The following is an 18,818-nucleotide window of genomic DNA, read 5'->3' as shown; positions in this document are numbered from 1 at the left end:
AGAGATTGTTACTGCATGATGGAATGGTATGTGGCAAAAGATTGACTACAAAAAACAAACAAACCCACAGGCACTGAAATCCTCCAAAATTGTTTACCTATATTAGTATTTCATGCCCTGTTAATATTGGGGGCAGAGAGAGAGAGAGTGGCTTCTTTATAAGAACTAACACAAAAAAGTATGAGGGGATAATTCCAGGATGAAAATATGTAGCAATGTATTCTTATTTATCATCAAATCTGAGACATGGATGTCTCTCAAAGTCTAGCTTCATATTAATGCCTCCCAGGTTAATGCAGTCTTTAACCTTGTGAACCTGTTAAGAAAAAGTACTGCCATTGTGGAGAGGTGAGTGTTAAATTGTTGCTTCCGTCAGTCGGCTCCGTGAGACAGAATCTTTGGCTTGTTAAGCTTCCAACATCAAAAGGAAATTAGGTGGATGTCTGGCTATGAAACTTTCAGGCACCAGGAATCAAACAAATGACCTGTTATACAGCTATACACTGACCACTTATCGAATTAAAACCAATCCTTAATTCCCAAATCAACAATGGGGTATATGGGCAACTAGAACAGCTGATAGCATTTTGTAATGCATTCCTATTTATCCCACTATATACCAGACAAAATTAGTTGCTAGTAATAGGATTCTGGCAGTCCCCATCTGTGGAATATTTGCTACTCAATTGTTTCTAGTTAGGAATTAAGCCAAGAACACATAGTGACAGGTTTATGAGCAGAAAGTAGTAGTTTATGATTTGCAAATATAGTACGGTGGGCAACATACATGCCTTGACTGGCTGGGTATGTTTAAAAGCTGAAAATACCTAATTAAGTTTTATAGTCTCCAGGGAGAATGAATTACAGAAAGATCAATAAGAAACAACCATTAAACCTGGCCATAAAAAGGGGTTAGCAGAGAATGAAGGAATCGATCCCAGCACACCCAAATGTCAGCAGGTGCCATGCTAAGCCTAAACTAGTAAACTCCAGAAAAGATTTGCTTTCTGAATCCCCATTGACATTAGATCATTTTTTTCATTATTGACACCATGCATTCAATTAGCTTTAAAAGGCAGTTGGGCATTGTACATTTCTTACATTTATTGCCTTTTTGCCAAAATCCTGTCTGTATTTGGAATGGTAATTTATTGTAAATAATATATTTAATAAAAAAATATCAAGAGCAATGACAGTACTTTTTTTTTCAGGGACGAACTGGCCATAGTACAGTCCTTTCATTTGATGCAAAAAAACCTTGTTGCTGATGTACTAGGAGTAGGTTACATTCACCTTTCAAGCCTCAGTTAAAATCCAGTGAACCCCTCCTGTCTATCTGTTTGTCCACAGAACCTATCTGTCCATCCTTGCACTTTGTCACTATGTTCCCATTAGACACTTATTCGGAAAATAACTATGAGACTTGTGTTCTTGTGCAAATATGGACAGGAATTACATGAGGAACCCTACACTCTGTGCAGCAATCCTCATAATAGGATTTATTTAACAGGAAGAGGAAATCAAAAATAGAAGCAAGGCCGGCCTGTAAATTTAAGGGAAGTTTCTAAATCACAAAACAAGGGAGGATATTGTTCAGGAATTAAGTGTGGCTTGAAAGACCAAAGGACATATGCTGTTTTCAATGTTTCCACGAAATTGGTTTCAGTCTGGAATGAAATGAAAAATGTCTCACAGAGAAATTCTTGAAAAGTTATGAGAAAAATTGGGGAAGGCGGTTGGTGTGAACTGCAGTGGAGACAATTTCCAGCAGTCTAATAAAATGTACCATAGATATTACCTCTTCATCTGCTTGTTTTGGGTCAAGCTAGAGGCAGGATAGGGTTTCATTTCTAAATGCCTTTATATTACTTGGAAGCTTCAAAATTTGCTTTACAAAGTAGAGAGAAGAGAGGGAGAAAGATAATCCTCTTCATTTGCACATACTTGGCAACCATAGAAATATAAATATCCTTAACTCAGAGTAACAGTTCATGCATCCAAAATATGCAGTAGTCCACAAAAATCGCATGCTATAATAAATATGTTACAAGTCATCTCAGGGGAGAATAATTGACAAATTAGTACAGCCTTGGAGAAAATTCTTTCCAGAAATAAAAATAGTTGTTTCTTCATCTGCTCTGAAATGTAAAAGATACCTTACATGAAGAGACTTTCTTTTCTCTACATTCTTGGAATTTTAAATATTGGAAATACTATTACAACCTAATAACATTATATAGTTATATAGGTCTAAGTCTGTACTTAGGCGAGAAGTAGGTCTGGAATTTTTTACAGTTCTTGAGTGCAGAGATTGGTCACTAATATATCAATAAAACAACAGTGGGGTAAAAGATAAGCACCTATCCTACCTTCATGATGTTCTGGAAGTCTTAAAATGTGAGTGTTAATGCTAACTATAACATTAACTGTACAATTTAAACAAATTTATGTTCAATTCTATTCTAGAAATCATATTTAATACTAATATAGTTTGAAAGGTTTAATTTACTGTCCTTCAATCATCACAAAATTAATGTTGTTGTTAGTTGCAAAGTCGTGTCCAACCCATTGCAACCCCATTGCAACAAAGTTAATACATGTATGTTACTTTTATATAAAAAACAGTGTACTTGGCTATTACTTGTGTTTTTTAATTCTGTAATATCCTAATTAATGGGGGGGGAATAAGAAACCTGATTTTCTCAGATGTTACAGTAGGCTGTTTGGTGAGTCCTATTGGTGGGAGGGGGGTCGTATGTTTTGTGGGGTTTTGGTTTTGATTTTTTTTTTTTTTTTTTTTTTTTAGGTTTATGGGGTTATGTTTGTACAGACACCTCAGCTATTTTTCTTTTCTGGGTTTATTCTAAAAGTTTTAAGAAGTTTTTTTTTTAAAAAAAACAAAACTGTAAGCCATCCAGTGTCCTTGTGAAGTCAGGTGACCTTTAAATTTAAATAATAGTAGTAATAATAACCATTGGGAAAATACCATCAATGCAATTAACATCTGGGCAATTCCAATCCTTAGATACACACTTGGAGTAGTGGACTGGACTCAAGCAATACTAAAAGCCATGGATAGGAAGACCAGAAGAATAATGACAATAAATCATGCCCTTCTACCATGCAGCAAAGTTGACAGGCTTGACTTTTTTTGCAATATACACAATCATGGAAGGCTACAAGTACTCCATACAGTTGAATAAGAAAAAAGTGTTAGAAGAATAGCTGAAGGACAAAAAAAAAACCCTACTAGGCAAAGCAGATAATAAAGAGACCTAGCAATGACTAAGAGCAGGAAAGTTGAACAGAGACAGAGGGGCTAATTCTGACTGTACAAACCAAGTCTTAACAACAAATGCATACAATGTTAGAATTGAAAAGACAGCAAGACACAGCAAATGCTGCCTATGCAAAGAAGCTGAAGAAACAGTAGACCACCTAGTTAGCTGCTGAAAGAAAATAGCACAGACTGACTACAAACAATGGCATGAAAAATAGCAACAAGGGTACATTGGAAGATCTGCAAGAAATACCATAAGCAAAAACTGGTGAGACTATAAAATACAGGAAGTAATAGAGAATGAAGAAGCTAAATTGATCTGGGACTTCAGGATTGAAACAGACAGGTACTTGCCACATAACATCCCAGACTTAACAATTCTTGTTAAGAAAGACAAAAAAGTCTGGATAGTGGATGTGGCAGAAAGGAGAAGAGAAGAGAAAGTACTGGAGAAAAATTGCATAATACAACGCTCTGCAAATAAAAGTAGAACAACTGAGGCAAAAGAAAACAAAGATAGTACCAATAGTAATAGCAGTAGCAATAGCACTTAGACTTATATACTGCTTCACGGTGCTTTTTCCCGCTCTCTAAGCGGTTTATAGAGTCAGCATATTGCCCCCAACAATCTGGGTCCTCATTTTACCCACCTTGGCAGGATGGAAGGCTGAGTCAATTGAGCCTGGTGAGATTCAATCTGCCAAATTGCAGGCAGCCGGCAGTAAACAGAAGTAGCCTACAATACTGCATTCTAACCCACCGCGGCTCTCTGGTGCCTTGAGAAAAAATCACCATCAGTCAACTGCAAATGGCAACTTTCTATGAAACAGCTTACATTTTGCAACAATACCTTTAATACCATCAAACAACATTTGTCTATCCCAGTTCCTTAGACAAGACTTGATAGGTTGATAAAATACCAATTCCAGTGTAAACATCTGGTTGACCATGTGTCAACAACAATAACAAAAAACAACGATGATGATGTTGATGATGATGATGATGATGATGATTATGATGTATATAATAATAATAAAAAAGCCAGTGAGGCACTACCCCAACATGATTGCGAGGCTTGCATCTTCTGAAGAAGATGAGTGCTAGGCCAGATCCTCATCCATTCTGGACAGGTATCTTTAGAGGACTAGAATAGGAGTGCCTATCTTGTAAATAATATGGTGATATTCTGTAATTTACAGAAACCCATACAGATCAGTCACCACTTGGGTCAACAATGACTTAGCTAGGTAACTAAGTTCCTTGACCTCTGTTGACAAATGAGCTACAGATTCAAGACTGTTGGCTGAGCAACCAGGGCCAATAGCTGCCTAGGTCTGTTGGAAGAAAAGTTGTTTACCTATTACAAATACTTCTTTTCACATAAATGACTACCTTCCAATAGTCCTTCAGGGAAAAAAATCAATTTCTGCAAAGTAGGATACCTGAATATTCTATCACAACAAACTAGGCAAGACAACAATCTTATTTGAGATGCATAAGAAATTAATATCTGATCTCTCTTTGAACCTTTCTGAATTGCAGTTGTATCCTATGGAGGGAAATATGGGGAAAAGAGGATTTCTAATTTTTAAATGAAAATAAATTTGATCTTCTTACTCTTCTCTAACCTTCATAAAGCAAAATGTAGCAAACACAGGTGCATCGGCAATTTCTAATATTGTCTTGGTCAGTGCAGTTTTTTTTAAATCAAGGAATTCCCTGAAGTAACTTCTGCTGTGTTTCTCCTATAAACATAAAAGAGCTATACTTGTGCTTTTCTTATCAGTGCTTCATGAAGATAGGAAAGGAATTGCTTTTAAGATACAAAGGGCCATTTAAAATAATTAACACAGACTTTCTGGCTAGGACTAAGTGCAGCAAAGTGTAGGTGTGACACTCTGTCTTCTGGTCAGAGATCAAAGCAATGTTTTCCAGGACTGAAAGCTTCAGAAGCTAGGAAATAAGTGTCCTTAATACAATGCACAGGGGGAAATGTCACTCATCTGGAGATTCTTCTGTTAAGGAAATGGGTATTAGCAGAATACCTTTTCACTGCAGTCATAGATTTATAAATGTACAGTAAGTGTCATTCCCCACTTGTGAAAATATAGATATGATGTCTATTTTGGTCATCAAATGATGCAGATGGACAGGTTATGTTAAAAAGCAAATAATTAAAAAGTCTTATTGGGGAAAAAACTCCAAATATGCTTTTTACATTGGTTACAAATAAGGGTGAAGTCCCTGAAAACCATTACTAGGGTATAATCCAGCAGTGAAATTCAATTTTTTTTACTACTGGTTCTGTGGGCGTGGTTTGGTGGGTGTGGTATGGCTTGGTGCACGTGGCTTGGTGGGCATGGCAGGGGAAGGATATTGCAAAAACTCCATTTCCACCCCACTCCAGGGGAAGAATACTGCAAAATCTCCATTCCCACACCACTCTGGGACCAGCCAAAGGTGGCATTTACCTGTTCTCCAAACTACTCAAAATTTCTGCTACCGGTTCTCCAGAACCTGTCAGAATCTGCTGTATTTCACCCCTGGTATAATCCCACAGTGAGATTTTGGAAATCTGGATGAACATGTGTAGAATTGCAGTGTGATATTGGTGTCCTATGCATGTGCTTTGGAGGAATCCCAGAGATAAATATGAAAGGGCCAAAGACTGCTGAGTTCTGAATCTCAGTGACCACCTTCCCACAAGTTCTTCCCATGTATGCAGATCAGTAATGGATTGCTACCAGTTTGCCCTGGATCAGGTGAATTGGTAGCGGCAGTGGCGGGAGGCTCCGCCCACCCGCCTGGATATCTCTGCACATGTGCAGAAGCGTTGCATGCTTGTGAGCATGAGCGCACCCATGAGCGAACCGGTAGCAACCAAAATTGCAACCCACTACTGATGCATCAGCTAACATAGCCTTCTCATTCACCCAGGCAAGATCCAAATTTGGGAGCAGGGTACTGTACACTGCTGGAAGATGGTGGCAGGCTCTTCAGTTCTCTATTCCAATAAAAATACTGAATAATAATAAATAAAATTAAAATTACAATAAAAATCAAAGTATTGTTTACAAAACGGAGATGGGGTAATCAACACTGCCTGAATATTTCCACTTGTTTTATTATAACTATTGTTGAAGAGATTTAAATATCAAGTAATTTGATAGAAAGCAAGCTTGTGAGCAATTCGCAAATCTGAACGATATAGAATCTAAATCTAAAATATAAACTTTAGATGATCAAACCAATATTTTATATAAACAATTCATAGGAAAATATCTTATTCAGAGAGCCAAAAGGCTAAAGCAGCTTCCAGGGAAGAAATGGCAGACTGAAGACTGAAATACCAGTAAATTATTCAAAGATTTTTTTTAAAAAATGCAGTTATGGATACCAAAGGGTCAGCACATGTGACATTTCTGCTCCATGAGCTGAATTGTCTACCATATGCTTCCAGGTGCAATTTAAGATGCTGGTGATTACCTTTAAAGCCCTTCATGCCTTAAAGTGGACTATCTCCAGAAGCGTCTCTTCTCAGTGATGTCTTCTTGTCTTCTGAGATCCAGCAGAAGAGGCATCTCTGGGTCCTGTCTGCAAGACAGTGACATCTGACAGGGTCCATGAAGACAACCATTTCTGCAATGGTGCTTGCTATATAAAGCAGGGCTGTCAAACTTGCAGCCCATAGGCTGGATGCATCATGCGCTGGCCATGCCAGCAAAGGGGGGAAAAGTTGCAATACGTCATGTGAGCCAAGTTCAGAGAGCACCTTCATTTCAACCCTGAGCTACAAATATTCTTCTTTATTGAAGACCAAGTTTTCAATATTTGTAGCTCAGGGTTGAAATGAAGGTGCTCTCTGAACTTGGTTGTTTCCTTGCAGACAGTTTATTACACAAACTAGGTAAGAACATCAGTGCTAGTAAGAAGTAAGGTTTGCTCTTATTTTATGTTCTAGTGGGTTGTCCAACAGGGCAGGGCAAACCATTAGAATACAAACTGAGAGCAATCCCCACTCCTTACTAGCAAATCATAGCATTATCTAGTTTGGGTAATAAAACATCTGCAAACAACAGCAACAACAACAACAACCAAGCTCAGAGAGCACCAAGGACCCCTCAACTCTGGCTTTGCCATCAAGCCTGAGGTCCTGATAGGATGGTTAAACCATTTCCTGGTCTTGTCTGTCTGTTAAGTTAATTTCTTTGCTGCTGTGCAGTTATTTTACGCTCGTTATGTTGTTGTTTTGTGACATTTCTAAATTAAATTTGAATTTTTAAATTACATTTTATTGGTTTTTAACTGTTAGCCATCCAGAGTATGCACATGAGATGGGAGGCCCTATATAAACTTATCAGAGGGAGAGAGAGAAGAGAACAAATAAACAGAAGGATACATAAATTATGCTCTTTGCCTTAGATACCATAAGTTTTAGGATAGGTTTCCTCAACATGATACCTTTTGAAATTGTTAGGAGTCTGCTGGTTCAGAATTAGAAGAATTGAAACTGCCATCTTGGGAAATATCTGACAGTATGAACTGAAATATTTTCATTCTTCAAAAACCTGAAAAAGATGTCACACAGATGGTCAAAACCTGTTCAGTCTTCTCATAAAATGCACTACATGGAACAATAGCCACGTGTGCCAAGAAGGCGGATTTCAATTTGAAGAGCTTGACAGTGAAACTAATAATCCAGAGCACAATGAACTTTATTGGACGTATTATATCATGAAGCCTATACAGTCATCTGTCTGGAATCTTTTAATTTGGATTCCTGTGCTAAATATCAACAAAAGGGCCTTTTTGGCCCTTTCGAGCACTGTGATTCTATGAACAGAAAAACCAGTAGTATTTTTTAGTATAAATAGAGACTCAATCTAGGTGACATGTTTGTAACTTTCTGCAGCCATCAGATAGCTGTGTTCTCTACAACAGTCTTGTCTAGCCTGTTATTTTTTTTTAAAAAAAAAATGTGGTGATAATATTGTAAAAGTGTTTTCAAAAAAACCAAGAACAAAAAAATATCCATTGCCTGGGGTGCCAAAACTGTACTGAATAACTTCTGTCCTGTGGAGAAGAAGGTAGTAAATCACAAGATTCTGTTTCTGTGCAATTCATTAACCAGTAAAGAAAAAAATGAAGGGTTAGAGTAGAGTAGTGTTATCTCCAGTGTATTGGGCCCTGTTTTGTTTAATTGTCTTCCTATTGGTTCACAGGATTCAACTGAATAAAGATTTACAAAATAATGAATGGGTTCCTCATCTTTGTATGCAACGGTGTGTCTCTACAATTTTTTATTTTTTATTTTATTTTATTATTTTTTTTGCAATTTTTCAGATTGTGAGCACAGTTGGAAGAACATCTCGTGAGAATTTATTGGGACTGGAGGCAAAATAATGGATAGGAATAACAAGTATTTAAATGCAAGTGACTTTTCATTACTTCACACAACTGGGATAGCCTAGAATATGGAAATCCACAGAAGTATTTTCTACTTCGTGGCTGTCAAGACTGTCTTTAAAAATGCATTTTTCTTTATTATGACTTTTCCTTTTCCTTTAGACAAGTCAGGCAACCCAAATTTCAAGGGAATGAAATAGTGGTTTTACTCCCTATGGGTCAAACATTCAGGTCTATAACAATGATGGATTAGCCCATAATGGGCCACTGGTTGGTCCACAATATTCCACAGAGCTCAGTTTAGAATAGGAAAAAAAAGAGCTTTTTTCAAAGTTACTGGTGAGTAAACCTGGCTCAGCTCCAGTCATGCAAGTTACATAAAACATCAGTAAGCATTGTGTGATGTTGGAACTCCCCCCGATATCCTAAAATGAAATCCCTAGTTTTATAAAGTTGCCAAGAAGAGTAAAAATTGTGTCTCTGCCAACATGCAGCTGTGTAAACCATTTTTGTGAGATTAACTCCCGTACTGTTTTACTAGCAAGAGCTTCTGTTTATAGAGAATGACAGCCATCTGCACAAAAAAAGGATGATGATATTTTTCATGTATAAATAATACAAGTTGCTTCATCCAACAATACTTTGTTTTCCCAGAGCAGAGCATGTGTGCAGTTTTTTGAAAAAAACAACAACAAACAAACTACTTTCTAACATTAAGTGTGGTTCTCCCAAAGAGACAAATAATGCATTAAAGAAACCTGTAAGTGAGACAAAATGCCCTAAGATTGTATCTGTTTTCAAATGACAATTATGGATTTGCAGGACACATGAGAGGTGCAATGTGATTGGTCTCACATCCATGTCTTCAGCTTCTATTGATGTTAAAATAAAATTTTATCTTAATGAAGAGTGCCTGTGGTGTACTTCAAGAAGGAAGTACAACCAAATGATTAAAGCCCCGGACCTTTGTTTTACATATATGGGTTTTTAACACAAAATCACAATGATTTTTTTTTTAACTCTATACACCCTATAGACACCCTTAGAGTAGTGCAGGCAGAATCTATCTTTCTTCATGGAGATGTGAAAGGTACTATGTTAAAAGTCTTTGTGAGATAGCTTGCTGCTTGAAAATAAATCACTGACTGGAACAGCTAATAAGAGTTAACAGTAATTTACTTATACTAATTGCTTCATCCATTTAAAAAAAAAAGTTAAAATATCTACCATGTGCACTTTGAAAAGTCTTACTGTGCACAGAAAAATAGGAAAGAGAACCCAGCCATCTCCCTGCAGGAAATGAAGTTTGGACCACTCCATGATTGCATCACTGCCACAGCAAAAAGAAGAGGAGGCTAAAATATGGTCATATTCTAATCTGCAGAAGCAAGCAATCATTGGAACCACCACCTCCCCCATGAAATATGTGGTAATTTTTTATAGCTGTAGCAATAGCATTAGATCTTTATACCACTTCATAGTGCTTCACAATGCTCTCTAAGCATTTACAGAATCAGCATATTGCCCCCAACAATCTGGGTCCTCGTTTTACTGACCTTGAAAGGATGGAAGGTTGAGTCAACCTTAAGCTGGTCAGGATCAAACTTCTGACAGTGGTCAGAGTTAGCCTGCAATACTGCATTCTAACCACCATGCCACTATAGCTCTTCTTTATCTTGCAAATACCTAAAGTACTGCAAAAAACACCAGTGATATTTAGAGAGGGCAGAGGGCACGTACTGAAACTATGCTCCTTGTACACCTTCATGCAACATCACAAGGATGAAAAGGCAAAATTTGTGCAATGAATAAATAAATTGAGTCCAAAGACAGACAATTTCTAAGGATAGAAAAGGAGTTTTGTGAGGATGGCTGGGAGAAATTTCTTAACTATTGGCTGTGTTTGTATAAGAAAAGTTTCTTTGAACACTCAAGAACTTTCTGACATATTAAAGCATATTTCACCCATCCATGGCCTTTCATCGGTTATAAATCAACCTGTTTTCTGTTCAGAATGACACAGTGGAATAATGGCAAAGTTAATCCAAAAAGAAAAACAAAGAATTGCTATAAAACTATTGGACCCATGAGGATAACCAAAACAGTTTGGAAAGTTGACTTTTTATTGGCCAGGATGTTTTATGGGAGAAAGAAATACACCAGGCACCTACTAACAATTGTTTATTCTTTCATGTGCCTTCTAGAAAGCAAATAGCCTGGATATTTTCTTTTGAACATCTGAGATATGAAATTTACCCAGATATTGCCTTTTAAAAGATAGACAAGTAATCTGACTTCATGGGAATTTCCTGTTGCTTTTTAAGGCTGCATTTTTAAAATGTGTTTATTTGGAGATAAATTCTATTGTAATTAGTAGGTTTTGGATGGAAACAGACCAAGGTTTTGAAAAATGTTTATGTAAAATATTATTATACATTTGTCAAGGTTAATTTCTGCTCAAGACCTCCAGTCAGCTTGTCCCATATTTCTTTATGAGGTGGGGCAATAGAGATGGAATTGATTACAGTTCTGAGATTACTATTCATAAATTGAGTGACTTTTCATAATAATTAATTCTCCAAATGAATCATTATCCAAATAAGGAGAACTGAGCAATCCTTTTTATGTATCTTGGTAAAAAAAAAAAAAAAACAATAGAACTTGTAGCTTTTGAATAATATTAATTTGGAAAAGTTAGGTAACTAATTTGTGCCACAGAATGAATATTTGAAAAACGTATTTTGGAAACACTTCATGAAGATGAGCTGGGGATCTCTAGGTTCACCTACATCCATAATACCATGCCTTCAGTAATTTGTTCTCCTGACGAGAAACAGATTTGTGCATGTGCCTATCCTATGATAAAGTAAGAAGGTGGAATATATTTAAACTTTTTAAAAATTCCTACTTGTATCTTATATTCCAAATCTGCTGACAAAATCTGCTGAAATTTCCATCTGTCACAAGCATTTAAATTTAACGTTTTTGTGAAAAATAGCCTTCAATGAAAATTACTCTACAAAGTCCAAATCCTTGTTTAACGGTAACACACTGAATGCTAGCAAAGTACAAAAATCTTGCTTACCAAACATGTTTAAGGTTAATTATTATTCCACCTTTAGGATATAACAATATACTTGTAGGTATTAGAAATCATTAATGTTAGTTTAAAGAATGCATTTATCTGAAATATATTCTTGTGGAATAGTTAATGGATATGCTAGTATCTAAACCTTTTTCTCATAACTTTATAAACAACTACATATTCTTTTATTCTATCATATTCTTATAGATAACATCATATGTTACAAGTACTTAACTTAGTTTCATAATAATAATAGTTTACGTAGCTTCATAACAATAATAGTTTAATGGCCATTATCTTTTAAATATGGAGTCCTTGGTGCTTTCTGAGCAGAATCAAGCAGAAAATAATATTCTTATCAAGGAACTAGGAAAAAATCATAAGCCCACCAATACTGGTATGGCAAGCAAACAATATTTCTTCCTACAACAATACTTTTACAACACCTCCATGAATATTTTACCATGCTCCAACAATATTCTACAGTATCTCCAACAATATTCAATAATATTTCTACCACACTTTTCATCGCCTCTATTGGCATTCTTCACAAATTAAAATGATTGGCTTTATTTGGAAGTGGATTTATCTTCTTAAAGAAAACAGAAAGGAACTGTAACTGAACAGGGCATCATAGAAAAGAAGATTAGGAAAAATTATATGGAGCAATGTTTCCAGTTTGGCTCCTGTGTGTGATAACAGCCAGATAACAGCCATTTTGTGAAAGGATGACAGTTAACGTCCACACTGTTCTCTCCAACTCTCAGACCCAGAGTACAATTTCCATCCAGAAGTGATGCCAGGGATTGGTGAAGTGAGGGGAGTGGTGAGGGGCAAAAAGGATACAATTGGGAGAAAAAAAATTGACCTTTCACAGCAGATACCCTAAACAAAGCTAGAGGACAGTTGATGAAGAATGGAAGATGGTCAGTGAACTGGAGAGAACAGGAGACAGTCAGTGCCAAATGAAGAATTCCTATGCTCTTGACCTATTGGGGGGGCGATAAATGTCTGTTCCTTTTTCTCTTCTTTACTGAAGACTAGGTTCAAGACTCACCTTCTTCCTTTGTATAGTCCCAATGTGAATTATGTTTATGGATTATGTCAACAACCCATTCTAGATGGGATGTCTAAAGTTATACTTGCAAACAGGTAATAGTAAGAGAATGGGGAAAGCAGCAACCATAAAACAGGACTGCTGCTGCCATTTACTGAAGAAAGATAATCCTCAGTTCCTGTGTCAGGCATGTAACAAACCTTTAGGAAGTACTGAATTCCTGCTGGTTCCCTTCTATCAATCTAGGGAGGCCAAATATTACTTACAGTGTCTCATCCCTGCATGAGGCCCTGACTACTTGGATTATCCTATGCTCTAAACTACTTCCACTCAATATGGCTTTTTATCTTGCTCCACTTATGCATATGTTTCCATCCTTTTTAGTGAAAGCTGTTCCAGAGCTTGCTGCTATGTCTCCAGCATTAAGACTGGTATTGCTTCCTGAATGGAGCCCCTGGTGATGGGGCAGTCACAGAAGGTTCAAAGGAGCAGGAGTTATCTGCTGAGACTGAGTTCACTGCAGCATTAATCAGAGGCTTGTCTCATCATGTATGAGGCCATCAGGAAATGCACAAGAGATCTCTGAGTTCTTTCAGGCAATCCAGAATTCCATATGTGCTCTGGACTGAATGATCTGATAGATGATGTATCATATCAATCCTGGTTCCAGAATATCTACTGTGCACAGAAAACACAGCACCAAACTTGTGAATAGAGGGCACACCGCAAAGCCATATTCAGAGAGTTCATTTCACAGCAATTCTAGGCATAAATTCAATCAGAACTCAGGGTTTTGCATGCAACTCAGCAGGCAACAAAAGTCAGAACTACCACATGTTCCTATTTACTAGGTTATTAACTTCAATAGACAAAAAAAATGAAAAAGCTACATAGAAGAATGTGTGTGAGAGGAAGCACAGGGCTGAAATGAACATTGTAATCCTAGCTTCTCGTACTCGATTAAAACTGAATATTTATACTATAAATTACCACATTAGATATATAAAGAGTATAATATTGAAAGGTAATTAAATCATCCTTTCCTGTATGAAAATGTTTCCCACAAGATTATCACTTCTTGGGACAAATGCAGTTTGAGGCAGCACTTCCTGGGTATGCTTCTGAGGAGATGGGTATCTTCCACTAAGGAGCGCAAGTCACTGTGGAAGTTTCTGTTCTGCACTCCAGGTAATAGTTTATTGTCTCACTTTTTAAGAGAGGTCAAGAAAAAGAAAGTGAGAAGCTACATCATCAAGTCTAATTTCCTTTAAAATTTTGTATCTATTTATGTATGCTTTCACTAAAGGGTTTTTGCCAATCCATTTTCTATTATAGAACAGTCTGCAATATGACTGTTCAGCCTTTCTGTGCTCTAAATATCCATCTTGTTGGAAGAAACTAATAATTGGAAGTCTAAATCTGGTTAAAATAATTACAACTATAGGTCTGGTGTATGTGTATTTAGTCGTGTGCTAAAAATATTGTCTTACCTCTTGGAAAATGTAGCATTCCACTGTTATCTCAAAGATGGGGGGAAGTTCTTATAGAGTCTCCTTTTCTCCCATAAGTAGGTAGACTCTAGATGTGTTGCATCTGTCAGTCCTCTTAAGTCCTATCATCCCATATATTCTTAGAGGGGTGATTTTCATTTCCCTTCACCTTCTCTTGTGATTCTAATTTCTTAGATGCATTTGACTTTAGGCATTTCTACATATTTTCTCTCTCCTGGGTAAACCTGGAAATGTTTTTCCTGATTATTTTTACACAGCATGGATGAACGGTCAAGTTCAGGACAGACTGATTATCCCTTCTTACTTTTGGGATACATTCTGTGCATACCAAAATGAATAATAAATGAAACATAATGAATACCAAAACAATTCATGAGTGGAAAAAAAGGTGGAAGGAGTTCAAGCTTACTGTTAAAGTGGACTGACACTTCAGGAAACAGCAGACTTCCTACAAGATGGTGTCTCACTACAGACACTGGTGATTGAGCCAGGAAAGCACCTCTGATCTCATTTGCCTTTCTCCATTGTTCCCCTAAAAAGCAGAGACATCACCCTGCCAACAAACGTGTGTATAGTCAAGGCTCTGGTTTTCCCAGTTGCAATGTATGGTTGTGAAAGTTGAACCATAAGAAAGGCTGAGCGCCAAATAATTGAGGCCTTTGAACTATGGTGCTGGAGAAGATTCCTGCGAGTCCCTTGGACTGCAAGGCAATCAAACCAGTGAGTCCTAGAGGAGATCAACTCTGACTGCTCTTTAGAAGGCCAGATCCTGAAGATGAAACTCAAATACTTTGGCCACCTAATGAGAAGGAAGGACTCACTGGAGAAGAGCCTAATGCTGGGAAAGAAGGGGAAAGAAGGGGACGACAGAGAATGAGGTGGCAGGATGGAGTCACTGAAGCAGTAGGCGTGAGCTTAAATGGACTCCAGAAATGGTAGAGGACAGGAAGGCCTGAAGGAACGTTGTCCATGAGTTTGCAATGGGTCAAACACGACTTAGCAACTAACAACAACAACAGTTGTTCCCCTGTAGAACAGTTTCAAGGTTGTGTCAGAAATGAGTTCCTTTGACCTTTGTTTGAAATGATGCTAAAGACAGACAAATAGCTGTCATGTTGCTCATTCCAAACTGACCCAAGAGAGAAGCTACAGATTGTATACTGGTACAGTAGATAGATTTTATGAAAACATTGGCACATACCTTATTTGATGATTCCCAGTGAATAATAGAAAAATACTGGTTAGCAAACTGAATCTCTGTCTTTGGGATTCTGGGCTGTCCAATTCCTCTGGTGCCCTGGAAGTAAAACCCACAGGAGTCCCCACTCCATGGGGCAGTGATAGGAGCAAGCCTAGTGGAAAAAAAGTGTAGAAGTTGCATCTCATCTTTCAGCCTTGTGAGGATACAGAAGAATCAGTAGGTACTTTACAGAGCTACAGAACTATGCTTGAAGTATGGTGCTGCAGCTCCTGCTTCAAGATCAATGCTGGGTTTGGGAACTGTGTTGTGCTGATGGAATCTAAGGAATCCAACACAGGCCCAAAGCCACAGTGGTCTGCTCTCCCCCCCCCTTTTTTTTTTCTTTTTCTTTTCTTTTTCACCAGGATCTGTGTGGTTCTTTCAGTTGAGGATGTTGACAGTGATAAGATCTTAACCTCAACAACGTGAAGCAGGTGCCCTGTGGATTGTGGATTATGATTTAGTGAACATCTTCCATTACTGCACGTGCCCTAAAACAGTATCTCCTAATAGGGCATAGGCAGGCACTGATAAATAAAAAATAGACAAAACTACTGTGACCTCATATTTAGGTGAACCAGCAGCAGCACAAATGGTAACTAGAAAAAATGCTAACAAGTTGGAAAGCACTTAGCAATATGATCTGAAGTTCTATCATGATAGTGAGATTCATTCTCTACCGTGCACAAAAACTGTGCTCCATAATGCATAAGTACTACATGCCCATACCTAAAGCTGGATGCAGAAACTTTTACCTGGGGACAGAGGCTATCCTGGGTCTGTCACATCATTTTAGTGCTGTGCAAATTATATCTCAAGCATCAATGATTTTCACTTGCAAAAAACCAAGGAAAAGAATGAAATAATGTTGCAATATAAGGGAAGTAGAACGGGTGGGATTAAGCTATGGAAATGTACCCAGTTACTTCCCTTAACACAGTCCCATATTAAATCCGAATGATAACATCAATCACTTACTTCAGTTCCATGACAGAATAGGAACTAGCAAAGAGGACAGCACAATTTATGCCAGCATAATTTTCTCACAGCTCATGAACTGGATGAGAATGCTTTTATACATACAACTGATACCGGTATATTCTAATTTACTAATAGAATAACACATTTCCTTGAAAAAAATGGGTAGGGAGTAAAATGTATCTATTTTATACATTTGATCTAGGATTTTATTTTATATTATGGATTCAGGTATTATTCCTTCAGCTCCATCTCTTTCCATTTCAAAAGGTCCCAGGGCACAATTCCATACTTTTGTGTGAAATGGTAGCCCATGACAATATCTAGAATTGCAGCTAAAGAACTTGAATACATAATAGTCTACACATTAATCTTAAACATATGTAGTTTTATTTTTTTCTCTCTCTCATTTTATCCTTTTCAAATTTTGTGGAAAGCATTTGGAGACATCGTTGGAACCTTCCCTTTCTAATCTTATAGCAAGCATTTAGAGGCATTTATTGCAATGTTCTGTACAAATACGTAATTGGATTTGGAAGAACGTTCTGAAATGTCATAATCTTGGCTTTTCTTGCTGTTGAACTGATGGGGAAAATTAAATCTGGTTTGCAAGTAAGTGACAAAAACATCTGTTGAAAATTACCCAGCTCTAGGGAGATGTACACTTATTCGACTCTTTGTTAGTCTTGCGAGTTACAATTAATGCCGATGGAAACAGTAATCAGAGGCTACAAGGAATGTTGAAGGAAATGTCTGCACCCAACAGAGAAATCAAAAGTGGCAGGCTGTTGAATTGGCAAACAATGAACTGCGCTACTCTTTGAGGGAGAGTGGGGAGACATTCAGGAAGGGCAAAGGTTTGATTCCAACGCTGTTTTTGCCTTGGTAGGATGTAATAGCTGGTTGCTGGAGGCAATATACTCTGAGACCAGTGTACTAAATGTGTAGTTATTCCCAAATACAGTTGAGAGAGTTCATTTTAACATTATGTGTTAAAACAGATGGTACAGGTCAGGGGTGTCAAACCCAGTCGCATTGTGGGCCGTATCGTGATGTATTGGAATATTTTTTGCCCTTGCAGAACTGGGGTGGGGGTGGCCTGCATGGGCCGTATCCAGTGGTGGGATTCAAGTAATTTAACAACCGGTTCTCTGCCCTAATGATTTCTTCCAACAACCAGTTTGCCAAACTGCTCAAAAAGTTAACAACCGGTTCTCCCGAAGTGGTGCGAACTGGCTGAATCCCACCACTGGCCGTATCTAGCCCATGGGCCGCCTGTTTGACAGGCATGGTGTAGGTGCAAGGGAGAACCCAGAAGTTTTTGGGTTTTTTTTAATACAGTTCATTTTGCATATCTGCAAGGATAATGGAAGTTCAAGTGGTTCTCGCCTCATAACAGTTCATTTCGTGACCATTCAAAGTTACAACAGCACTGGAAAAAGTGACTTTTGACCGTTTTTCACACTTATGACTGTTGCAGCATCCCCATGGTCACGTGATCAAAATGCTGATGCTTCACTCATACTTATGATGGTTGCATTGTCCTGGGGTCATGTGATCCCCTTTTGTAACCTTATGACAAGCAAAGTCAGTGGGGAAGCCAGATTCACTTAACAACTGTATCCCTAACTTAACAACTGCAGTGATTCACTTAATAACTGTGGCAAGAAAAGTCATAAAATGGGGGGAAATTCACTTAACAAATGTCTTACTTAGCAACAGAAATTTTGGGGTCAGTTATAGTCGTACGTCGAGGACTACCTGTAGTACTCTAAAAAGGGGCCATGTTGGCCCCTTCATCTTTCCCACTGTTTCTGTTATCGATGCATTGACTGAGCCTGGGAATATATGTAGGGATAACTTGTGCTGTCTATCTGCCTTGATGGAATCCAGGCTGAAAGATCAGAATTGAAACCAAGACAGATGGATTCATTCTCTTGTATGTACAGTCCCTCCTTTTTTCAAATGGTCTACAGCTATGCTTGATTACATGCATATCTTTCTCATATAATTTAGCAACTCTTTCTGACCACACCCTGGGAGAGAAAATATTTTTTCAGCTGAACCCCGTCCAACATCTGGATTTCTTAATATTCATTTATGAATACTATGGAGATGACCACCAGGCATGATGCTAAACATATCTGAAAGGATATAGAATGTTCTTTCAAGCTATAGGCCGAGTATATGCCTAGGCTTAAATGCAGGGTCCCCTTTTGGAACATCATTTCTAGCAACATATGAGCATGATTAAGTATGTT

At 37.7% G+C, this 18,818-nt stretch overlaps 1 long non-coding RNA gene across 1 annotated transcript in view; it reads right to left on the bottom strand.

The window, feature by feature from the left end:
* Positions 1 to 15,691, bottom strand: part of LOC148116911 (uncharacterized) — a 30,795-nt gene extending 15,104 nt beyond the window's left edge. The window contains exon 1 of the long non-coding RNA XR_015731540.1: positions 15,541 to 15,691. This is a non-coding gene — a long non-coding RNA (uncharacterized LOC148116911). The remainder of the gene's footprint in view (positions 1 to 15,540) is intronic.
* Between the last annotated feature and the right edge of the window lie 3,127 nt (positions 15,692 to 18,818).

Source organism: Pantherophis guttatus, chromosome 1 (assembly GCF_059756535.1).
Source record: "Pantherophis guttatus breed Tessera chromosome 1, ASM5975653v1, whole genome shotgun sequence".
Taxonomy (NCBI): domain Eukaryota; kingdom Metazoa; phylum Chordata; class Lepidosauria; order Squamata; family Colubridae; genus Pantherophis; species Pantherophis guttatus.
Note: the sequence above shows the minus strand (reverse complement) of the source record. Positions and strands in the feature narration are given on the sequence as shown.